Source organism: Chinchilla lanigera, unplaced genomic scaffold, assembly GCF_000276665.1.
Source record: "Chinchilla lanigera isolate Chin_1 unplaced genomic scaffold, ChiLan1.0 scaffold00016, whole genome shotgun sequence".
Lineage (NCBI taxonomy): Eukaryota > Metazoa > Chordata > Mammalia > Rodentia > Chinchillidae > Chinchilla > Chinchilla lanigera.
In genome coordinates, this window is record NW_004955417.1 from 25,416,004 (window position 1) to 25,426,529 (window position 10,526).

A 10,526-nucleotide genomic window follows, 5' to 3' on the forward strand; every position below is an offset into this window, starting at 1 on the left:
GAGTTCTGGTTTCACAAGTCACTGTGTATGTCTGCACAGAACAAATTGTGGAATTAAATACGTGTGGTTTTGAATAGTGATTATTATACCTCAATACCGCTGCTACGAACAAAAAAGCACCTAATTCCTCCCTGAGTCAAAATCGCGTCCACCAAATCCACTGATGCAGCTGTGAGCAAAGCGAAACAGCGGCTCCTGCCTTGCTCCTCGAAGGCCAAAGGTCGATGAGACTTCCCTTCACTGGTGAGGACGGCCCAAACTCCAGGACCCGCGCACCATCAGCCTTCAGATCAGTGCCTCAGGTCCTTACGTCTGCAGCACTCCCATCACTCCCTCGGCGGCCTCTGTCCTAACCCTGGCAGCAACGCCATCCCACCCTGTCCGCGTCACATGATGGCTCGTTGGTCCTCCTTCTGCCCTCTGCCCATGGTCTCTGCTGATCGAACTTCCCAGAGAAGCCACGTTCTCGTCTGTTTCACACCTAAACATCTCTTCTCCTGCCTCCCGGGACGGCACTAGCCGCTGGTGCGTTCCTGCAGCGCTGTCCTGCTGGCGTCTGACGGCCGCCTGCTGATCCGCGTCCCCTTGAGGGCAGGAACTTTACCAAGTCACTTGGTGACCCCTTTGTCTAGATGTCCAATAGATACCTACGAAATAAAGGAATACATGGGTGGGTACATAAATACGTTAAAAACGCTGGCTTCATGCTCCTTATTACACACTGTCCTATATTTGCCCATATTTGCTTTTTGTTTTAAGTCTGCCTTCACAGAATGCACTTCAACAGGCGGAGCCCTAGGAAATCGGTCACTTATCTTCATTCAGCCAAAACCACAGCTTTCAGAATCTCCAGGCTACCGAAGGCCAGACCTCTTTCTTTGTAACGTCGATGTCTGCAGATGAGTAGACGCAGGTCCTCCTTAGAGGTCTCTGATACCCTGTCTGCCAAACATGGCGCCCAGTGCTCCATGGAAGAAGGTCTTAGGTCTTGCTTAAGAAGCGAGTACCCATCCTGAGGGTGATGGAGTTTTAAGCCAGGGAGTGGCATGCTCATATTTGCGTTCTGAGTAACCTCTCTGAAGGGCAGGGAATATGGGGGCTGGGGGACAGGAAAAGCCACCAGAACAACCCGCCAAGAGGTGGGGAAGGCCGGCCACAAAGAAAGGACTATGAGTGACAATGGAGACCCAGGATGCAGGACGCGTGAGACGCTCAGGTTCTCCTGGACCCGATTAAGTATGGATGGGGATTCCCGAAGGGGAGAATGGGGGATGACTCCAGAATTTCTAGTTTCACCAACTGAGTCACTGCTGATACTTTCATCTGAGTCTTCCAGAGAAGATGGTGGGTTCGCTGCAGGACGCATTATGTTGGAAATGTGGACCTTCCTAAGCTTAGGCCGGAACCCTTTCCCTACACCTCTGCGGGCCTTGTTACAGAGTTCTCAGCACCTCCGATTTCTGGTCAGTGTGAATCTGTACAGTTCCACTCCAAGACCATCTGACCACGACTCTGGAGTCTGCAGGATATAATGTTTATCCACTGGATGCGTTCAGAAATTTCAACTCCCTGGAAAGTATGACTAAGACATTTTACTCCGATAGTAATTTCCACCAAGTGGTTGAAGGGATCAGCAAAAAGGATCATTGTTGTAGAACCACAAATTGGTCCAGAGCTACACTTGGCTTCCAGTTTCACTACCAGTTTCAGTGAAGTCCCGAGGCTCCGGGGAAGGCTGGTTGGCTGATTGGAAACATGTCCGGCCGGGCACGTGTTTCCCATTTCCTCGCCGGCCCTGCCAAGCATTAATCAGCATCTGCCCCGGGCTGTTCCAGGAAACGGGCCCACCCTGCTGCCCCAGAGGACAGGCCTGCATTGGGGCAGTGCCCACAAGTCCAGGTGTCCACAGGCAGAGGGGTCACAAGTGGGCTCTGCCTGCACGCAGTCATTTGTGTGATGGGCACACAGGTCCGCGTGGTCAGCAGAAGTCCCGTCCCTCCTGCCCTCCTCCCCTGAATGACGACACGCTGAGCAAGCTGGAGCCACAGGTCCCACGCACAGGACCCCTCTGGAAGTGCCCAGGACACAGGTCCCATCCACTGGGCACCTGGACACGAGTGAGGCCATACTGCTGAGGGCTCCAGGCGTTCCTGTACTGCTGGATGGAGAGTGACCCAGTGACAAGCCTGGCCTCCCTCAGGTTAAAGTGCTCTGCAAACAAGGCTGGGACGGCCTGGAACACCCTGGACGGACCTCACACAGGGTCACGGACTCCGCCCTCATGGGTCTCTAGGAAGGAGCAAGACACAGTTCACACATACAGAGCCGGTGAATAAAGACACAGGCTGGGACACATTCAAGCAATTGCCTAAGTATGGTTAGAAGCCGGGCATGGTGGCGCACATCTGTAATCCCTGTCCTCAGGAGGCTGAGGCAGGAAGATCACCCCAAGTTCGACTCTAGCCTGGGCTACATGGTGAGTTCAAGGCCATATCAAGATCCTGTCCCAAAAAAAAACAAAACAAAAATCAAAACATAAAATGTGGATAGGGCAGAGGCAAACAGGAGAGGTGCTGTGAGGTGTGGCTGGTAAGCTCACTGGACTAGTTTACCAGGAGCTTCCCCTGCTGATGTAGGGATTCTCGGCTAACAGCTTACACCAGGCAGGCCCATGTAAGGGATCTGAAAGTCTCTCTTTTGATTTTGTTTTCAGCAATTCTGGATTATGAAAATCATCCCCAGAGTGAAAACATATTTGACTACTACAAAAGAGTATAAGAACTGCAATAATCCCTCTCTTTATTCCAGACAACGGAAGGAAGGGGTCTGCTGCTCAGAAGTAACTGGTACCAAATCTTTATTTACATCTCTCTTTCCAGAATGTTCCTATTTGTAAATACTCCCCTGCGTCTTCCTGTGCGTGCGCACCACTGCCTTTCCTGCGCTCTCTCCCCGCCTTCCGGTGTCTACAGCCCCTGCTCCCCCTTGGCACACAACCCTCCTCGCCCCCTCACGGGCTCCATGGTACCCCACACCAGGCCTCACCTCACCACTCTGCATCTTATTCATCCCTCCTTGGTAGATTTTTAGGGTGTTCCCGTCATTTATTACTGTAACTTTTCATGTACCTGGGAGTATCCCTGTAGGCAAGAAGACATTAAACACAGAATCACCGCATCAAAGACTGTGCGCTCTTAAAATCTGAGAGCTATTTTCAACCTGCCCATTAAAAAGTCCCTATTTATACCCCAACCTCCAGAGCATGACTGCTTGTTTCCTCGCATCCTTTACAGCACTGTCATCAAGCTTTGAAAGCCCAGCCAATCTGATAAATGATCATTGTTTATCTCCTTGTTTTGGCGTGAGTTTCTTTGACCGAGGGAAGATGAGCAAATGCTCTTCTATTAATAATTTGTATGTCTTTCTCTAAGGACAGCTTTTTATTTTCCTTGCCAAGTTCCCTGCTGGTTCATTTTCCTCACTGATTTATAAGAACTCTTTATATATTTAAGAAAATCAATAGAGCCAGCATATAGTTCAGCAGCACAGTGCCTGCCTGGCAAGTGCAAGGTCCTGAGGTTGATTCCTGGTATCAAAAAAAAAAAAACCCAAAAAAGAAAATCACTAAATTAAATGCTATTTTGCCAATGGTTCCTGGGCTCTATAATGCTTAGAAAAATCCCTCCCGTGTTATTTTAAAATCCACTTGTATTTTCTTTTACTTTTTTGTGTGTTTTTTGGCTTTTGGTTTTTGAGACTAGGTCTCCCTATGTAGTTCAGGCTGGCCTTGAACTCTCTGTGTACCCCAGGCTGGCCTCAAACTCATGGCAATCCTCCTGCCTCAGCCTCCTGGTGCTGGGATCACAGATGTGTGACTATGCTTTTGTTAACAGAAATTCCTCCACTGAGTGGTTTGTCTTGAGCATGCCGAAGAAAGATGAAGGCATCAAGATTCTCAAGCTTACAGGTGATCCCATGACTCCCCTTTCTGAGGAATCTTCTCATTTCTTGGGTTCTTTTCTCGTGTTTCTGTCTCTGCCCCAAGACATCAGAACCTTCTGGCCTCAATGCAGTGCCTACCAGCAAGCAGGCACTCAACGAACATCTATTCTACGAAACAGTTTTTTCAATGCTGAAGACATTGCAAGTGGTCCCACAAGCAACTTGAAAAAGACCCAGACTCCCCAAGCCCGGGGTACATAATCGGCACTTCGTTACCCAACTGACTCAGCACCCGTTACTTGGCACATCAGAGACTTTGTGGTTTTCCTGAGTAGGAGAGAAAAATACACTTCACGGATTTACTTACAACAGGAAGATACTGAAGATCCTGCAGTTCCTCCATCCCATCTCCCTCTAGGGATGCTCACGCCCAAATCCAGGGTCGGGATTCATACTCTGTGTACGTGATGCCCGCCCTGACTGGTCCCCAGCCCTCACAATGAGGAAGAAAGGGAAGCTCCCCTTTGAGCAGTGGGGTAAGTACAGCCTGCAGGGCATGCATCCCACAGCTAAACGGACAGGGCCTCTTCTGTTAGCCATGTTTTACAGTATCAGCTTTCTCAACAGGGAAATCTAAAAGGACAAAATTAACAAGGAACACCACCACAGACTGTGTTCCGCACATGTGCCAGGGATGGAGCTTAATTACTCCACCTGCCCTACGAGTCAAGTACCTTAACCACAGTCGCACACATGGAGTTAGCAGCAGAGAGAGAGCATAGCCAACTCTTCTGTTGGGGATTGAATCTAGGGCCTTCGCACTGAATCTAGGGCCTTCTACACTCCCCAGCCCTTTTTAATTTTTTAAGACAGGGTCTCATTAACTCTCCAAATTGCCAGACTAAACTCAAACTTTCGTTCCTGCCTCAGCCTCCCAGAGTTCTGTGATTATAGACATGCACCACCACACTTGACTAAAATCCAGCATCTCAACCATAAAACTCGGGAATCTAATTTAAAAGAACTGGTAGCTGGGCATAGTGGCACACGCCTGTAATCCCAGCACTCGGGAGGCTGAGGCAGAACTGCTGTGAGTTCGAGACCAGCCCGGGCTACAAAGTGAGCTCACGGCTGGCCTGAACTGCATAGAGAGACCCTGTCTCAAAAAAAGACCAAAAATATATATATATATTGAAAGAATTGAAATAACAACAGTGAAGCACTTCTTTCAGAGGTTAGAGTTATATCAAAGGTGGTCAGTTGTCTCAGTTACTTTTGTCACTGCTGGGACAAAATACCCAACACCCACAGGTCACAGGAGGAGAGATTTATTTTGGTTCACAGTTGTGGAGGTTTCAGTCCATAGTCAGCTGGCTCTAAGGCAGGGAGGCATAGCAGAGGGGCCTGGCGGAGGAGAAACAGCTCATGGCATGGTGGACAGGAAGCAGAGAGGGATCAAGGGAGGAGGAGGGAGACAGACTCTTCCCGGCCACACCCACAGTGATCCACCTCTTCCTGCCAGGTTCCACCTCCCAGCATCACCCCCAGCTATAAACTCATCAGTGGGCTAATCCACTGAAGAGGGCAACACCATGGGGGGACATCTGCGTATAAACCAGAATGCCAGTTTGCTCCTGGATCATCCCTCTTTGTCAGAAATTGATATTTAGGTGACTTCTGGGGTAGCAACATTTGCAGCCTCCCTGGCAGCGAGCTGTGGCCGTGACTGAATTTTGAGAACTTTGATATGTAAGCAGAAGTGGCGTGCGCATTTCCTGGAAACTGTTCTTAAGGGGAGGGGATGCACCATTCTTCAATGCCTCTTTCCTCCTAGCTGGAATTTACATGAAGTTGCACAGGCTTAGAAAGAATACAGTTTGTTGCTGCTTCATTTCGAGGTTCAGATTCACCAACAACACTGGCTTTTAACACCAAGATAAAAGCAAGAAAACAAAGCATAATAAACTGTTCATTGACACTTATGCTGTTACACAGAAGAAAGAGAAAGTATGGAAAGAAAGTTACATTGCTGGATCAGAAGAGCTTCAGCACCTAAAACTGCAATTCTGATGCCAGGGTGTCTTGCTGGATGGTGTCCAGGGTTCTGGCTGGGAAGGGTCCAGCTGAGAACGCATCCTCTCCACAGATGAGCCTCCAGAGTCCCCCTGCCACTTAAGGAGCGGTTGAGGAAAAAGTGGCAGTGTCCCAGCTGCATGCATCACCAGAGGCAGGGAGTTTGTGGCCCCCAAGAACGGGTCAAGTTCCCCAAAGAATGAACATCTGCATCTCCTAGATAGGTAAGCAAGAGACCAGGGAGCGGGCCAGGCCCACGAGAGGGTTTCTGCCCGTGTCAAGGCGCCCCAACATCTAATCTTCAAAACAAAAACCACAGCACTGAGTGATGAATGAAGGGGATCTCTCTGTACTTCATTTGGCATTCAGATCTGACAGGCTCACGTGATCGGCGGTGAACAGTCTGACGGTCGATTTGGTGGAGTGTTTCTCATTTCAGAAAACATACACACACTGCAGCGATTTAACAGTATCAAAGTCATGGCACATACAGGCCATGGATTCACCAAAGCAGAAAAGTCATGTGGCAAGGTTGCAGATTTTAAAAATAAATCAAACCAAGGATGATTCATCTCAGTGGTTACCAGGTGAAATATCTGTCAATTGATTAGCATTATACATGTCCTCATCTTATATTCATCGAGTAGATGTTGATTATTTACAAGAATTTGTTGAACTCTGGGACTCTGAGTTAATATACAAGTAAAGGGTTGTAAGGAAACACATAAGCTGGGTGCAGGCAAGGGATGAGCATCAAGTCAAGACCACAGCACCCTGTTGGCCAGGAGAAAGGAAAATCAGCTCCTTCCCAGTGGGGGAGAAATTCCAATTTTTTATCCATCCAGAACAACAGGCAAGTGGCACAGAGATTATCTGTTGAGCAAACAGAGCTCCATCTGCCAAGTCAACAACCTACAGATCAATCTCCTATGATGAGATAAACAATCAGAAAAAATGTAAGTAGCATTATCTGTAGCTACATAATAAACCACCACTATTACGTCCAGTTACAAAATGCCTCTCCAACCACGTCACGGTAGCCCTGCTCCAGTGTGTGCGATGGCTGCCAATGACTGCAGTGTCATGCAGGTTGCACTCAGGGGAGTTGTCACATCCAGCAGTGCTAAATGGTGTCGGCCAGAGGGGGCAGTGACGTGAAGATGAACAGTGGTGACATTAGTCAGAGAGAGAGGCGTCCCAGGAGTCCGAGCAGTTGGTAGACTGGAGAAAGATGATCCGGCAGGACACTTATTCACAAAGACGCAGTTTATGAGTTGGCATCATTTCATAATCGTCTTTATAAATTATCAGCACAGTAGTACTTTCTTCAGCGATTCTTTGGGGGCCTTTGGCTTCCCTTGTGGCTGCTTCTTGACCCATACTTTGGCTCCCGCTCCCTACTGGCTGATGTAAACTCCCCTCTAATTCAAGTGGTCGTGCCAGGTGGGTGGGTGACTGCTACCAAGCTCCTTGTCTGAATGGGATAAAAATCATCTGTGCCACTTGATCATCTGCAGCCAACTTAACTGGTTCTTTTCCTAAACTTTGCATCAAGGTTAACACTACCCCCGAGTAATCTGAATCTATTATCCCCCCAATATTTGGATCCATGACATTTGCTAAACTTCCTCACGGTAATAATGCCCAAAATATTTCATTGGAGTTTGAACATGACAGCCCCTGTGCACAGACTTCAATTCTCCTAGATTTATCTAAATCTCCTGGAGGCAAAATAAATCACTGCCCTTGGAACCCACAGTCTCCTGATAAGGAGTATGGGCCGGGGTCAATGCACCACCATCTTAGTTTTTTCTGTATCTACTCATCTTCTGCTCTGTAAGTTAGAAGCCATCATTTTGGCTAAAAGGGTACTTTCTCCCTCTCCCACCTGAACAAGAGGTGAGTCCCAAGGGTCTAGTATTCAAATTTTTAGGGCAGTAAATAAATTAATCTCCCTCTAGCCACATGTATTATTTCCCAGTTTCATCCATTGTTCTTTCAATAATCCATTCATTCTTTCAATTAATCCAGTCACCTGAGGGTAATATGGGATATGATATATCCACTCAATGTTATTTAAAGTACAATACCTTGTGGTTTTCTTTCCTTTGAAATGGGAGCCACTGTCACTTCGAATCTATAAAGGGTGACCATAATACAAACTAATGGTATCTAAAGTTCAGCCTGTGTTGCTTTGGGTGGCCACTAACACCCCAGAATAAGTAGTTACAGGGGTGCAAACAAATTGGCATCCCCTGCTGATGGGTAAAGACCCAACATGATCAACCTGCCAAATTTGGGCCAGGAGTTCTGAGCACAGTTCTCCAGGAATAATATTAGGATTATAATATGCGGCTATTTTCTTTTTGACAAATATCGCATTCCGCTCTGATTTTTCTCAGTGCAGACAAGGGTGACGCTGCTTTCCAGGCATGACCCCACCCCGACCTGTGCACAGCTTGCGCTCCCAAACGGCCTGAATGGTGATGCACCCATGTGGTCAAGAACTGTTCCCCGACTTCTCCTTCCTTGCCTTCAGTGATCTCAGCAATGCCAGCTACTTTTGCCAGCTGATCTTCGTGGGCACTGTGCTTACACTCTGGAGTTTCCAGTGGCAAGCATGCATCCACACGGTAAGCTGGCAGGTTAGTGATGCGTGCCAACTCCCAAACGTCTGTCCACAGTTCTTCTCCTGTGTCTGGCTTGACCTACATTACTGGCAGTGCTGGCAGTAAACTGCACGTTTCTTTGAGAAATTTCACCCTCTTCAAGCCTTTTTTCGACATGCTTGGACCTCCTAGTTTTGCCACTATCTTTCCTTTTTTTTTAAACCCGGGTAGACAAAACCTTACCGTACAGAATTCTCTCACACCAAAAATATCTCTTTCTATTTGTAACTTTATATTTTTCCACTATCCTGCTTACCCAGTAGCAGCTTGGATTTTAAAAACGTCCCTACTACACTTTTTCACTTTGGTGTCAGAGTGAGTTTGTCTAATTAGGGCTGGCAGTCAAAAACCTCCAAGTGGCCATGAGCAGAGCCCAAGCAGAAAGTGGAACAGCAAGTTAACAGCTACCCCAGCACTCCAAACATGTTTCAAGCCTACCAACTGAACAAAAGTATCAAATTGGAATCTAAAAGTAAATTTACAATTCAGCCAAGATCGGCAACAATGAACTCTTGTTAATTTCTCCAAGTTACCAGGAGGGCTTGTTCCACTGGGGAGACCTCAGCATCAACATACTCCCCCTCGGTGGCAGCAGCAATCTCTTCTTGGCCCCTGGAACTCTGTATTGGTCAAGAGAGAGAATTTTGGCAGGGACAAGCAAGATAAGTGGGGGCATGTAAACTTTCCCGACTAAAACTTTCCTAACGTTAAACATTCGGACAGCAAACTAGTATTTTCCATCAGGTAAGTAATGGTCAGTCTTCTTAAAGTACCTATATCCATTATGTATTCAGGAACAGGTACAATGACCACTGTGTACTCCTGTTAGAAATTGTCTGATTTTCAGCATGAACTTTATTTAGCCTGCATTTCATACCCCCTAATCCTAAAATTAACATAAAATTCCATGAAATTGATCAGGGTTGCCATACATTAGAGAGGACTCCACCCCAGTAACAATTTCTTTGCATATTAACTTTCACTCTACACGTTTTATATTTGTATTTGGCTACTCTAAAAGCAGCTTTTTAGCTGTACTCTGATAATTTCATGCCTGCTCTGTCCAAACAAAATTCGGACATTGCAACACAGATAATTTACTCTGGAGCCCAGCCAGCTCCTTTTCTGGTGCTCGTTTATCCTCTGTCCTTCTGTCCCACCCTTCGCCCATCTGACCTGGATAGGGTCACCATTCTCGTCCTCCTCCGATTTCTCACAGGCTGCACTCTGGCCACCAAGGAAAAGGCGCATCTTCCCCTCGGGGAAGGTCCACGCGGTGAAGCTCTTTCTGCTCTGATTTCTCAAAGAAAAGCACCCTGTTCACAAATCTCCTTTGTGACGCCGAGGTGAGTAGAGACTGCCGTCTGTGTAGCAGCTTAATTTAGAGGTTCAGAGTCACAAAGGACAAAAGCCTTTAACACCAACGTATAAGGAATATAACCAAGTTCATGAACTGTCCATTGACACATACATGATTCTACAGAAGAAAGGGAAAGTGCAGAAGGAAAGCTACATCATCAGATCCAGCTTCAACGTCCGGAACTCCAATTCCAGCGCCTGGGGGTCCCACTGTGTGGCTTTCAGGGTCCCGGCTGGGAAGCGTCCAAGCACAGATGAGACTCCAAGGTCCCCCTTGCAGAGAGGCCCTTTAAATAGCAGTTCAGACAAAAGCAAGTGTCCCTGTGTGTGCGACCTAAGGCAGGGAGTTTGTAGGCCCAGAAACTGTGTCCAGGGGAACAATCATCTGTGTCTCCTGGATGGGTAAGAAAGATATAGGAACCTGGCCGGGCTCACAAGGAGCTTCTGCTCCTGTCAGGGGGCTCTGCTGGGCACTCTGACAGC

At 47.5% G+C, this 10,526-nt stretch overlaps 1 long non-coding RNA gene across 1 annotated transcript; it reads right to left on the reverse strand.

Annotated features, from left to right (window-relative positions):
- Nucleotides 1–72: 72 nt before the first annotated feature.
- Nucleotides 73–9,947, reverse strand: LOC102007893. Its single transcript, XR_260494.2, has 3 exons — nucleotides 9,861–9,947; nucleotides 3,046–3,140; nucleotides 73–647 (listed from the first exon to the last, which is right to left on the reverse strand). It is a non-coding gene; the product is annotated as an uncharacterized LOC102007893 (long non-coding RNA).
- Between the last annotated feature and the right edge of the window lie 579 nt (nucleotides 9,948–10,526).